The sequence below is a fragment of the Gymnoscopelus microlampas genome (genome assembly GCF_963454915.1).
Source record: "Gymnoscopelus microlampas genome assembly, chromosome: 12".
Lineage (NCBI taxonomy): Eukaryota > Metazoa > Chordata > Actinopteri > Myctophiformes > Myctophidae > Gymnoscopelus > Gymnoscopelus microlampas.
The window spans coordinates 26,898,363-26,914,289 of NC_139949.1; positions in this window are offsets into that span (position 1 = coordinate 26,898,363).

The window sequence follows — 15,927 nt, forward strand, 5'->3', positions numbered from 1 at the left end:
TGAATCGGAGGACGATTTAGGAAATGGTGCATTTATATAGCGCTTTCACCAAAGCGCTTTACATAGATTGTGCATTACATTCACACATTCATACACCGATGGCGGAGGAAACCATGCAAGGCACCAACCTGCTCATCGGGAGCAATCAGGGATTCAGCGTCTTGCTCAAGGACACTTCGACGCTACTTGCCCAGTTAATACTTATGTAAAAACACAAGTATGCACACAACCTCCTCTTCATCTTTGTATTCTCTTCATTTTGTCCCTCTTCATCTTCTTGTTTCCACTTCTCTTCTTCATCTTCATCTTCATTCTCTTCATTAGGTCCCTCTTCATTAATTTGAGACATCATACCGCCACCTTTTCCAAAGGCCGATTTGAGACGCCATAACGCCTCGGAGGCCGATTTGAGACGCCATACCACCACCTGTTTCGGAGGCCGATTTGAGACGCCATGACGCCTCGGAGGCCGATTCAAAACGCCATACCACCACCTGACTCGGAGGACGATTTGGGAAATGGTGCATTTATATAGCGCTTTCACCAAAGCGCTTTACATAGATTGTGCATTACATTCACACATTCATACACTGATGGCGGAGGAAACCATGCAAGGCACCAACCTGCTCATCGGGAGCAATCAGGGATTCAGCGTCTTGCTCAAGGACACTTCGACGCTACTTACCCAGCTAATACTTATGTAAAAACACAAGTATGTACACAACCTCCTCTTCATCTTTGTATTCTCTTCATTTTGTCCCTCTTCATCTTCTTGTTTCCACTTCTCTTCTTCATCTTCATCTTCATTCTCTTCATTAGGTCCCTCTTCATCAATTTGAGACATCATACCGCCACCTTTTCCAGAGGCCGATTTGAGACGCCATAACGCCTCGGAGGCCGATTTGAGACGCCATACCACCACCTGTTTCGGAGGCCGATTTGAGACGCCATGACGCCTCGGAGGCCGATTTAAAACGCCATACCACCTGACTCGGAGGACGATTTGGGAAATGGTGCATTTATATAGCGCTTTCACCAAAGCGCTTTACATAGATTGTGCATTACATTCACACATTCATACACCGATGGCGGAGGAAACCATGCAAGGCACCAACCTGCTCATCGGGAGCAATCAGGGATTCAGCGTCTTGCTCAAGGACACTTCGACGCTACTTACCCAGTTAATACTTTTGTAAAAACACAAGTATGCACAAATCCTCCTCTTTATCTTTGTATTCTCTTCATCTTCTTGTTTCCACTTCTCTTCTTCATCTTCATCTTCATTCTCTTCATTAGGTCCCTCTTCATTAATTTGAGACATCATACCGCCAACTTTTCCAGAGGCCGATTTGAGACGCCATAACGCCTCGGAGGCCGATTTGAGGCGCCATACCACCACCTGTTTCGGAGGCCGATTTGAGACGCCATGACGCCTCGGAGGCCGATTCAAAACGCCATACCACCATCTGAATCGGAGGACGATTTAGGAAATGGTGCATTTATATAGCGCTTTCACCAAAGCGCTTTACATAGATTGTGCATTACATTCACACATTCATACACCGATGGCGGAGGAAACCATGCAAGGCACCAACCTGCTCATCGGGAGCAATCAGGGATTCAGCGTCTTGCTCAAGGACACTTCGACGCTACTTGCCCAGTTAATACTTATGTAAAAACACAAGTATGCACACAACCTCCTCTTCATCTTTGTATTCTCTTCATTTTGTCCCTCTTCATCTTCTTGTTTCCACTTCTCTTCTTCATCTTCATCTTCATTCTCTTCATTAGGTCCCTCTTCATTAATTTGAGACATCATACCGCCACCTTTTCCAGAGGCCGATTTGAGACGCCATAACGCCTCGGAGGCCGATTTGAGACGCCATACCACCACCTGTTTCGGAGGCCGATTTGAGACGCCATGACGCCTCGGAGGCCGATTCAAAACGCCATACCACCACCTGACTCGGAGGACGATTTGGGAAATGGTGCATTTATATAGCGCTTTCACCAAAGCGCTTTACATAGATTGTGCATTACATTCACACATTCATACACCGATGGCGGAGGAAACCATGCAAGGCACCAACCTGCTCATCGGGAGCAATCAGGGATTCAGCGTCTTGCTCAAGGACACTTCGACGCTACTTACCCAGCTAATACTTATGTAAAAACACAAGTATGTACACAACCTCCTCTTCATCTTTGTATTCTCTTCATTTTGTCCCTCTTCATCTTCTTGTTTCCACTTCTCTTCTTCATCTTCATCTTCATCTTCATTCTCTTCATTAGGTCCCTCTTCATCAATTTGAGACATCATACCGCCACCTTTTCCAGAGGCCGATTTGAGACGCCATAACGCCTCGGAGGCCGATTTGAGACGCCATACCACCACCTGTTTCGGAGGCCGATTTGAGACGCCATGACGCCTCGGAGGCCGATTTAAAACGCCATACCACCTGACTCGGAGGACGATTTGGGAAATGGTGCATTTATATAGCGCTTTCACCAAAGCGCTTTACATAGATTGTGCATTACATTCACACATTCATACACCGATGGCGGAGGAAACCATGCAAGGCACCAACATGCTCATCGGGAGCAATCAGGGATTCAGCGTCTTGCTCAAGGACACTTCGACGCTACTTACCCAGTTAATACTTTTGTAAAAACACAAGTATGCACACATCCTCCTCTTTATCTTTGTATTCTCTTCATCTTCTTGTTTCCACATCTCTTCTTCATCTTCATCTTCATTCTCTTCATTAGGTCCCTCTTCATTAATTTGAGACATCATACCGCCAACTTTTCCAGAGGCCGATTTGAGACGCCATAACGCCTCGGAGGCCGATTTGAGGCGCCATACCACCACCTGTTTCGGAGGCCGATTTGAGACGCCATGACGCCTCGGAGGCCGATTCAAAACGCCATACCACCATCTGAATCGGAGGACGATTTAGGAAATGGTGCATTTATATAGCGCTTTCACCAAAGCGCTTTACATAGATTGTGCATTACATTCACACATTCATACACCGATGGCGGAGGAAACCATGCAAGGCACCAACCTGCTCATCGGGAGCAATCAGGGATTCAGCGTCTTGCTCAAGGACACTTCGACGCTACTTGCCCAGTTAATACTTATGTAAAAACACAAGTATGCACACAACCTCCTCTTCATCTTTGTATTCTCTTCATTTTGTCCCTCTTCATCTTCTTGTTTCCACTTCTCTTCTTCATCTTCATCTTCATTCTCTTCATTAGGTCCCTCTTCATTAATTTGAGACATCATACCGCCACCTTTTCCAAAGGCCGATTTGAGACGCCATAACGCCTCGGAGGCCGATTTGAGACGCCATACCACCACCTGTTTCGGAGGCCGATTTGAGACGCCATGACGCCTCGGAGGCCGATTCAAAACGCCATACCACCACCTGACTCGGAGGACGATTTGGGAAATGGTGCATTTATATAGCGCTTTCACCAAAGCGCTTTACATAGATTGTGCATTACATTCACACATTCATACACCGATGGCGGAGGAAACCATGCAAGGCACCAACCTGCTCATCGGGAGCAATCAGGGATTCAGCGTCTTGCTCAAGGACACTTCGACGCTACTTACCCAGCTAATACTTATGTAAAAACACAAGTATGTACACAACCTCCTCTTCATCTTTGTATTCTCTTCATTTTGTCCCTCTTCATCTTCTTGTTTCCACTTCTCTTCTTCATCTTCATCTTCATCTTCATTCTCTTCATTAGGTCCCTCTTCATCAATTTGAGACATCATACCGCCACCTTTTCCAGAGGCCGATTTGAGACGCCATAACGCCTCGGAGGCCGATTTGAGACGCCATACCACCACCTGTTTCGGAGGCCGATTTGAGACGCCATGACGCCTCGGAGGCCGATTTAAAACGCCATACCACCACCTGACTCGGAGGACGATTTGGGAAATGGTGCATTTATATAGCGCTTTCACCAAAGCGCTTTACATAGATTGTGCATTACATTCACACATTCATACACCCATGGCGGAGGAAACCATGCAAGGCACCAACCTGCTCATCGGGAGCAATCAGGGATTCAGCGTCTTGCTCAAGGACACTTCGACGCTACTTACCCAGTTAATACTAATGTAAAAACACAAGTATGCACACAACCTCCTCTTTATCTTTGTATTCTCTTCATTTTGTCCCTCTTCATCTTCTTGTTTCCACTTCTCTTCTTCATCTTCATCTTCATTCTCTTCATTAGGTCCCTCTTCATTAATTTGAGACATCAGACCGCCAACTTTTCCAGAGGCCGATTTGAGACGCCATAACGCCTCGGAGGCCGATTTGAGACGCCATACCACCACCTGTTTCGGAGGCCGATTTGAGACGCCATGACGCCTCGGAGGCCGATTCAAAACGCCATACCACCACCTGACTCGGAGGACGATTTGGGAAATGGTGCATTTATATAGCGCTTTCACCAAAGCGCTTTACATAGATTGTGCATTACATTCACACATTCATACACCGATGGCGGAGGAAACCATGCAAGGCACCAACCTGCTCATCGGGAGCAATCAGGGATTCAGCGTCTTGCTCAAGGACACTTCGACGCTACTTACCCAGCTAATACTTATGTAAAAACACAAGTATGTACACAACCTCCTCTTCATCTTTGTATTCTCTTCATTTTGTCCCTCTTCATCTTCTTGTTTCCACTTCTCTTCTTCATCTTCATCTTCATCTTCATTCTCTTCATTAGGTCCCTCTTCATCAATTTGAGACATCATACCGCCACCTTTTCCAGAGGCCGATTTGAGACGCCATAACGCCTCGGAGGCCGATTTGAGACGCCATACCACCACCTGTTTCGGAGGCCGATTTGAGACGCCATGACGCCTCGGAGGCCGATTTAAAACGCCATACCACCTGACTCGGAGGACGATTTGGGAAATGGTGCATTTATATAGCGCTTTCACCAAAGCGCTTTACATAGATTGTGCATTACATTCACACATTCATACACCGATGGCGGAGGAAACCATGCAAGGCACCAACCTGCTCATCGGGAGCAATCAGGGATTCAGCGTCTTGCTCAAGGACACTTCGACGCTACTTACCCAGTTAATACTTTTGTAAAAACACAAGTATGCACACATCCTCCTCTTTATCTTTGTATTCTCTTCATCTTCTTGTTTCCACTTCTCTTCTTCATCTTCATCTTCATTCTCTTCATTAGGTCCCTCTTCATTAATTTGAGACATCATACCGCCAACTTTTCCAGAGGCCGATTTGAGACGCCATAACGCCTCGGAGGCCGATTTGAGGCGCCATACCACCACCTGTTTCGGAGGCCGATTTGAGACGCCATGACGCCTCGGAGGCCGATTCAAAACGCCATACCACCATCTGAATCGGAGGACGATTTAGGAAATGGTGCATTTATATAGCGCTTTCACCAAAGCGCTTTACATAGATTGTGCATTACATTCACACATTCATACACCGATGGCGGAGGAAACCATGCAAGGCACCAACCTGCTCATCGGGAGCAATCAGGGATTCAGCGTCTTGCTCAAGGACACTTCGACGCTACTTGCCCAGTTAATACTTATGTAAAAACACAAGTATGCACACAACCTCCTCTTCATCTTTGTATTCTCTTCATTTTGTCCCTCTTCATCTTCTTGTTTCCACTTCTCTTCTTCATCTTCATCTTCATTCTCTTCATTAGGTCCCTCTTCATTAATTTGAGACATCATACCGCCACCTTTTCCAAAGGCCGATTTGAGACGCCATAACGCCTCGGAGGCCGATTTGAGACGCCATACCACCACCTGTTTCGGAGGCCGATTTGAGACGCCATGACGCCTCGGAGGCCGATTCAAAACGCCATACCACCACCTGACTCGGAGGACGATTTGGGAAATGGTGCATTTATATAGCGCTTTCACCAAAGCGCTTTACATAGATTGTGCATTACATTCACACATTCATACACCGATGGCGGAGGAAACCATGCAAGGCACCAACCTGCTCATCGGGAGCAATCAGGGATTCAGCGTCTTGCTCAAGGACACTTCGACGCTACTTACCCAGCTAATACTTATGTAAAAACACAAGTATGTACACAACCTCCTCTTCATCTTTGTATTCTCTTCATTTTGTCCCTCTTCATCTTCTTGTTTCCACTTCTCTTCTTCATCTTCATCTTCATCTTCATTCTCTTCATTAGGTCCCTCTTCATCAATTTGAGACATCATACCGCCACCTTTTCCAGAGGCCGATTTGAGACGCCATAACGCCTCGGAGGCCGATTTGAGACGCCATACCACCACCTGTTTCGGAGGCCGATTTGAGACGCCATGACGCCTCGGAGGCCGATTTAAAACGCCATACCACCTGACTCGGAGGACGATTTGGGAAATGGTGCATTTATATAGCGCTTTCACCAAAGCGCTTTACATAGATTGTGCATTACATTCACACATTCATACACCGATGGCGGAGGAAACCATGCAAGGCACCAACCTGCTCATCGGGAGCAATCAGGGATTCAGCGTCTTGCTCAAGGACACTTCGACGCTACTTACCCAGTTAATACTTTTGTAAAAACACAAGTATGCACACATCCTCCTCTTTATCTTTGTATTCTCTTCATCTTCTTGTTTCCACTTCTCTTCTTCATCTTCATCTTCATTCTCTTCATTAGGTCCCTCTTCATTAATTTGAGACATCATACCGCCAACTTTTCCAGAGGCCGATTTGAGACGCCATAACGCCTCGGAGGCCGATTTGAGGCGCCATACCACCACCTGTTTCGGAGGCCGATTTGAGACGCCATGACGCCTCGGAGGCCGATTCAAAACGCCATACCACCATCTGAATCGGAGGACGATTTAGGAAATGGTGCATTTATATAGCGCTTTCACCAAAGCGCTTTACATAGATTGTGCATTACATTCACACATTCATACACCGATGGCGGAGGAAACCATGCAAGGCACCAACCTGCTCATCGGGAGCAATCAGGGATTCAGCGTCTTGCTCAAGGACACTTCGACGCTACTTGCCCAGTTAATACTTATGTAAAAACACAAGTATGCACACAACCTCCTCTTCATCTTTGTATTCTCTTCATTTTGTCCCTCTTCATCTTCTTGTTTCCACTTCTCTTCTTCATCTTCATCTTCATTCTCTTCATTAGGTCCCTCTTCATTAATTTGAGACATCATACCGCCACCTTTTCCAAAGGCCGATTTGAGACGCCATAACGCCTCGGAGGCCGATTTGAGACGCCATACCACCACCTGTTTCGGAGGCCGATTTGAGACGCCATGACGCCTCGGAGGCCGATTCAAAACGCCATACCACCACCTGACTCGGAGGACGATTTGGGAAATGGTGCATTTATATAGCGCTTTCACCAAAGCGCTTTACATAGATTGTGCATTACATTCACACATTCATACACCGATGGCGGAGGAAACCATGCAAGGCACCAACCTGCTCATCGGGAGCAATCAGGGATTCAGCGTCTTGCTCAAGGACACTTCGACGCTACTTACCCAGCTAATACTTATGTAAAAACACAAGTATGTACACAACCTCCTCTTCATCTTTGTATTCTCTTCATTTTGTCCCTCTTCATCTTCTTGTTTCCACTTCTCTTCTTCATCTTCATCTTCATCTTCATTCTCTTCATTAGGTCCCTCTTCATCAATTTGAGACATCATACCGCCACCTTTTCCAGAGGCCGATTTGAGACGCCATAACGCCTCGGAGGCCGATTTGAGACGCCATACCACCACCTGTTTCGGAGGCCGATTTGAGACGCCATGACGCCTCGGAGGCCGATTTAAAACGCCATACCACCACCTGACTCGGAGGACGATTTGGGAAATGGTGCATTTATATAGCGCTTTCACCAAAGCGCTTTACATAGATTGTGCATTACATTCACACATTCATACACCGATGGCGGAGGAAACCATGCAAGGCACCAACCTGCTCATCGGGAGCAATCAGGGATTCAGCGTCTTGCTCAAGGACACTTCGACGCTACTTACCCAGTTAATACTTTTGTAAAAACACAAGTATGCACACATCCTCCTCTTTATCTTTGTATTCTCTTCATCTTCTTGTTTCCACTTCTCTTCTTCATCTTCATCTTCATTCTCTTCATTAGGTCCCTCTTCATTAATTTGAGACATCATACCGCCAACTTTTCCAGAGGCCGATTTGAGACGCCATAACGCCTCGGAGGCCGATTTGAGGCGCCATACCACCACCTGTTTCGGAGGCCGATTTGAGACGCCATGACGCCTCGGAGGCCGATTCAAAACGCCATACCACCATCTGAATCGGAGGACGATTTAGGAAATGGTGCATTTATATAGCGCTTTCACCAAAGCGCTTTACATAGATTGTGCATTACATTCACACATTCATACACCGATGGCGGAGGAAACCATGCAAGGCACCAACCTGCTCATCGGGAGCAATCAGGGATTCAGCGTCTTGCTCAAGGACACTTCGACGCTACTTGCCCAGTTAATACTTATGTAAAAACACAAGTATGCACACAACCTCCTCTTCATCTTTGTATTCTCTTCATTTTGTCCCTCTTCATCTTCTTGTTTCCACTTCTCTTCTTCATCTTCATCTTCATTCTCTTCATTAGGTCCCTCTTCATTAATTTGAGACATCATACCGCCACCTTTTCCAAAGGCCGATTTGAGACGCCATAACGCCTCGGAGGCCGATTTGAGACGCCATACCACCACCTGTTTCGGAGGCCGATTTGAGACGCCATGACGCCTCGGAGGCCGATTCAAAACGCCATACCACCACCTGACTCGGAGGACGATTTGGGAAATGGTGCATTTATATAGCGCTTTCACCAAAGCGCTTTACATAGATTGTGCATTACATTCACACATTCATACACCGATGGCGGAGGAAACCATGCAAGGCACCAACCTGCTCATCGGGAGCAATCAGGGATTCAGCGTCTTGCTCAAGGACACTTCGACGCTACTTACCCAGCTAATACTTATGTAAAAACACAAGTATGTACACAACCTCCTCTTCATCTTTGTATTCTCTTCATTTTGTCCCTCTTCATCTTCTTGTTTCCACTTCTCTTCTTCATCTTCATCTTCATCTTCATTCTCTTCATTAGGTCCCTCTTCATCAATTTGAGACATCATACCGCCACCTTTTCCAGAGGCCGATTTGAGACGCCATAACGCCTCGGAGGCCGATTTGAGACGCCATACCACCACCTGTTTCGGAGGCCGATTTGAGACGCCATGACGCCTCGGAGGCCGATTTAAAACGCCATACCACCACCTGACTCGGAGGACGATTTGGGAAATGGTGCATTTATATAGCGCTTTCACCAAAGCGCTTTACATAGATTGTGCATTACATTCACACATTCATACACCCATGGCGGAGGAAACCATGCAAGGCACCAACCTGCTCATCGGGAGCAATCAGGGATTCAGCGTCTTGCTCAAGGACACTTCGACGCTACTTACCCAGTTAATACTTTTGTAAAAACACAAGTATGCACACATCCTCCTCTTTATCTTTGTATTCTCTTCATCTTCTTGTTTCCACTTCTCTTCTTCATCTTCATCTTCATTCTCTTCATTAGGTCCCTCTTCATTAATTTGAGACATCATACCGCCAACTTTTCCAGAGGCCGATTTGAGACGCCATAACGCCTCGGAGGCCGATTTGAGGCGCCATACCACCACCTGTTTCGGAGGCCGATTTGAGACGCCATGACGCCTCGGAGGCCGATTCAAAACGCCATACCACCATCTGAATCGGAGGACGATTTAGGAAATGGTGCATTTATATAGCGCTTTCACCAAAGCGCTTTACATAGATTGTGCATTACATTCACACATTCATACACCGATGGCGGAGGAAACCATGCAAGGCACCAACCTGCTCATCGGGAGCAATCAGGGATTCAGCGTCTTGCTCAAGGACACTTCGACGCTACTTGCCCAGTTAATACTTATGTAAAAACACAAGTATGCACACAACCTCCTCTTCATCTTTGTATTCTCTTCATTTTGTCCCTCTTCATCTTCTTGTTTCCACTTCTCTTCTTCATCTTCATCTTCATTCTCTTCATTAGGTCCCTCTTCATTAATTTGAGACATCATACCGCCACCTTTTCCAAAGGCCGATTTGAGACGCCATAACGCCTCGGAGGCCGATTTGAGACGCCATACCACCACCTGTTTCGGAGGCCGATTTGAGACGCCATGACGCCTCGGAGGCCGATTCAAAACGCCATACCACCACCTGACTCGGAGGACGATTTGGGAAATGGTGCATTTATATAGCGCTTTCACCAAAGCGCTTTACATAGATTGTGCATTACATTCACACATTCATACACCGATGGCGGAGGAAACCATGCAAGGCACCAACCTGCTCATCGGGAGCAATCAGGGATTCAGCGTCTTGCTCAAGGACACTTCGACGCTACTTACCCAGCTAATACTTATGTAAAAACACAAGTATGTACACAACCTCCTCTTCATCTTTGTATTCTCTTCATTTTGTCCCTCTTCATCTTCTTGTTTCCACTTCTCTTCTTCATCTTCATCTTCATCTTCATTCTCTTCATTAGGTCCCTCTTCATCAATTTGAGACATCATACCGCCACCTTTTCCAGAGGCCGATTTGAGACGCCATAACGCCTCGGAGGCCGATTTGAGACGCCATACCACCACCTGTTTCGGAGGCCGATTTGAGACGCCATGACGCCTCGGAGGCCGATTTAAAACGCCATACCACCACCTGACTCGGAGGACGATTTGGGAAATGGTGCATTTATATAGCGCTTTCACCAAAGCGCTTTACATAGATTGTGCATTACATTCACACATTCATACACCCATGGCGGAGGAAACCATGCAAGGCACCAACCTGCTCATCGGGAGCAATCAGGGATTCAGCGTCTTGCTCAAGGACACTTCGACGCTACTTACCCAGTTAATACTAATGTAAAAACACAAGTATGCACACAACCTCCTCTTTATCTTTGTATTCTCTTCATTTTGTCCCTCTTCATCTTCTTGTTTCCACTTCTCTTCTTCATCTTCATCTTCATTCTCTTCATTAGGTCCCTCTTCATTAATTTGAGACATCAGACCGCCAACTTTTCCAGAGGCCGATTTGAGACGCCATAACGCCTCGGAGGCCGATTTGAGACGCCATACCACCACCTGTTTCGGAGGCCGATTTGAGACGCCATGACGCCTCGGAGGCCGATTCAAAACGCCATACCACCACCTGACTCGGATGACGATTTGGGAAATGGTGCATTTATATAGCGCTTTCACCAAAGCGCTTTACATAGATTGTGCATTACATTCACACATTCATACACCGATGGCGGAGGAAACCATGCAAGGCACCAACCTGCTCATCGGGAGCAATCAGGGATTCAGCGTCTTGCTCAAGGACACTTCGACGCTACTTACCCAGTTAATACTTATGTAAAAACACAAGTATGCACACAACCTCCTCTTCATCTTTGTATTCTCTTCATTTTGTCCCTCTTCATCTTCTTGTTTCCACTTCTCTTCTTCATCTTCATCTTCATCTTCATTCTCTTCATTAGGTCCCTCTTCATCAATTTGAGACATCATACCGCCACCTTTTCCAGAGGCCGATTTGAGACGCCATAACGCCTCGGAGGCCGATTTGAGACGCCATACCACCACACGTTTCGGGGGCCGATTTGAGACGCCATGACGCCTCGGAGGCCGATTCAAAACGCCATACCACCACCTGACTCGGAGGACGATTTGGGAAATGGTGCATTTATATAGCGCTTTCACCAAAGCGCTTTACATAGATTGTGCATTACATTCACACATTCATACACCGATGGCGGAGGAAACCATGCAAGGCACCAACCTGCTCATCGGGAGCAATCAGGGATTCAGCGTCTTGCTCAAGGACACTTCGACGCTACTTACCCAGTTAATACTTATGTAAAAACACAAGTATGCACACAACCTCCTCTTCATCTTTGTATTCTCTTCATTTTGTCCCTCTTCATCTTCTTGTTTCCACTTCTCTTCTTCATCTTCATCTTCATTCTCTTCATTAGGTCCCTCTTCATCAATTTGAGACATCATACCGCCACCTTGTCCAGAGGCCGATTTGAGACGCCATAACGCCTCGGAGGCCGATTTGAGACGCCATACCACCACCTGTTTCGGAGGCCGATTTGAGACGCCATGACGCCTCGGAAGCCGATTCAAAACGCCATACCACCACCTGACTCGGAGGACGATTTGGGAAATGGTGCATTTATATAGCGCTTTCACCAAAGCGCTTTACATAGATTGTGCATTACATTCACACATTCATACACCGATGGCGGAGGAAACCATGCAAGGCACCAACCTGCTCATCGGGAGCAATCAGGGATTCAGCGTCTTGCTCAAGGACACTTCGACGCTACTTGCCCAGTTAATACTTATGTAAAAACACAAGTATGCACACAACCTCCTCTTCATCTTTGTATTCTCTTCATTTTGTCCCTCTTCATCTTCTTGTTTCCACTTCTCTTCTTCATCTTCATCTTCATCTTCATTCTCTTCATTAGGTCCCTCTTCATCAATTTGAGACATCATACCGCCACCTTTTCCAGAGGCCGATTTGAGACGCCATAACGCCTCGGAGGCCGATTTGAGACGCCATACCACCACCTGTTTCGGAGGCCGATTTGAGACGCCATGACGCCTCGGAGGCCGATTTAAAACGCCATACCACCACCTGACTCGGAGGACGATTTGGGAAATGGTGCATTTATATAGCGCTTTCACCAAAGCGCTTTACATAGATTGTGCATTACATTCACACATTCATACACCCATGGCGGAGGAAACCATGCAAGGCACCAACCTGCTCATCGGGAGCAATCAGGGATTCAGCGTCTTGCTCAAGGACACTTCGACGCTACTTACCCAGTTAATACTAATGTAAAAACACAAGTATGCACACAACCTCCTCTTTATCTTTGTATTCTCTTCATTTTGTCCCTCTTCATCTTCTTGTTTCCACTTCTCTTCTTCATCTTCATCTTCATTCTCTTCATTAGGTCCCTCTTCATTAATTTGAGACATCAGACCGCCAACTTTTCCAGAGGCCGATTTGAGACGCCATAACGCCTCGGAGGCCGATTTGAGACGCCATACCACCACCTGTTTCGGAGGCCGATTTGAGACGCCATGACGCCTCGGAGGCCGATTCAAAACGCCATACCACCACCTGACTCGGATGACGATTTGGGAAATGGTGCATTTATATAGCGCTTTCACCAAAGCGCTTTACATAGATTGTGCATTACATTCACACATTCATACACCGATGGCGGAGGAAACCATGCAAGGCACCAACCTGCTCATCGGGAGCAATCAGGGATTCAGCGTCTTGCTCAAGGACACTTCGACGCTACTTACCCAGTTAATACTTATGTAAAAACACAAGTATGCACACAACCTCCTCTTCATCTTTGTATTCTCTTCATTTTGTCCCTCTTCATCTTCTTGTTTCCACTTCTCTTCTTCATCTTCATCTTCATCTTCATTCTCTTCATTAGGTCCCTCTTCATCAATTTGAGACATCATACCGCCACCTTTTCCAGAGGCCGATTTGAGACGCCATAACGCCTCGGAGGCCGATTTGAGACGCCATACCACCACACGTTTCGGGGGCCGATTTGAGACGCCATGACGCCTCGGAGGCCGATTCAAAACGCCATACCACCACCTGACTCGGAGGACGATTTGGGAAATGGTGCATTTATATAGCGCTTTCACCAAAGCGCTTTACATAGATTGTGCATTACATTCACACATTCATACACCGATGGCGGAGGAAACCATGCAAGGCACCAACCTGCTCATCGGGAGCAATCAGGGATTCAGCGTCTTGCTCAAGGACACTTCGACGCTACTTACCCAGTTAATACTTATGTAAAAACACAAGTATGCACACAACCTCCTCTTCATCTTTGTATTCTCTTCATTTTGTCCCTCTTCATCTTCTTGTTTCCACTTCTCTTCTTCATCTTCATCTTCATTCTCTTCATTAGGTCCCTCTTCATCAATTTGAGACATCATACCGCCACCTTGTCCAGAGGCCGATTTGAGACGCCATAACGCCTCGGAGGCCGATTTGAGACGCCATACCACCACCTGTTTCGGAGGCCGATTTGAGACGCCATGACGCCTCGGAAGCCGATTCAAAACGCCATACCACCACCTGACTCGGAGGACGATTTGGGAAATGGTGCATTTATATAGCGCTTTCACCAAAGCGCTTTACATAGATTGTGCATTACATTCACACATTCATACACCGATGGCGGAGGAAACCATGCAAGGCACCAACCTGCTCATCGGGAGCAATCAGGGATTCAGCGTCTTGCTCAAGGACACTTCGACGCTACTTGCCCAGTTAATACTTATGTAAAAACACAAGTATGCACACAACCTCCTCTTCATCTTTGTATTCTCTTCATTTTGTCCCTCTTCATCTTCTTGTTTCCACTTCTCTTCTTCATCTTCATCTTCATCTTCATTCTCTTCATTAGGTCCCTCTTCATCAATTTGAGACATCATACCGCCACCTTTTCCAGAGGCCGATTTGAGACGCCATAACACCTCGGAGGCCGATTTGAGACGCCATACCACCACCTGTTTCGGAGGCCGATTTGAGACGCCATGACGCCTCGGAGGCCGATTTAAAACGCCATACCACCACCTGACTCGGAGGACGATTTGGGAAATGGTGCATTTATATAGCGCTTTCACCAAAGCGCTTTACATAGATTGTGCATTACATTCACACATTCATACACCCATGGCGGAGGAAACCATGCAAGGCACCAACCTGCTCATCGGGAGCAATCAGGGATTCAGCGTCTTGCTCAAGGACACTTCGACGCTACTTACCCAGTTAATACTAATGTAAAAACACAAGTATGCACACAACCTCCTCTTTATCTTTGTATTCTCTTCATTTTGTCCCTCTTCATCTTCTTGTTTCCACTTCTCTTCTTCATCTTCATCTTCATTCTCTTCATTAGGTCCCTCTTCATTAATTTGAGACATCAGACCGCCAACTTTTCCAGAGGCCGATTTGAGACGCCATAACGCCTCGGAGGCCGATTTGAGACGCCATACCACCACCTGTTTCGGAGGCCGATTTGAGACGCCATGACGCCTCGGAGGCCGATTCAAAACGCCATACCACCACCTGACTCGGATGACGATTTGGGAAATGGTGCATTTATATAGCGCTTTCACCAAAGCGCTTTACATAGATTGTGCATTACATTCACACATTCATACACCGATGGCGGAGGAAACCATGCAAGGCACCAACCTGCTCATCGGGAGCAATCAGGGATTCAGCGTCTTGCTCAAGGACACTTCGACGCTACTTACCCAGTTAATACTTATGTAAAAACACAAGTATGCACACAACCTCCTCTTCATCTTTGTATTCTCTTCATTTTGTCCCTCTTCATCTTCTTGTTTCCACTTCTCTTCTTCATCTTCATCTTCATCTTCATTCTCTTCATTAGGTCCCTCTTCATCAATTTGAGACATCATACCGCCACCTTTTCCAGAGGCCGATTTGAGACGCCATAACGCCTCGGAGGCCGATTTGAGACGCCATACCACCACACGTTTCGGAGGCCGATTTGAGACGCCATGACGCCTCGGAGGCCGATTCAAAACGCCATACCACCACCTGACTCGGAGGACGATTTGGGAAATGGTGCATTTATATAGCGCTTTCACCAAAGCGCTTTACATAGATTGTGCATTACATTCACACATTCATACACCGATGGCGGAGGAAACCATGC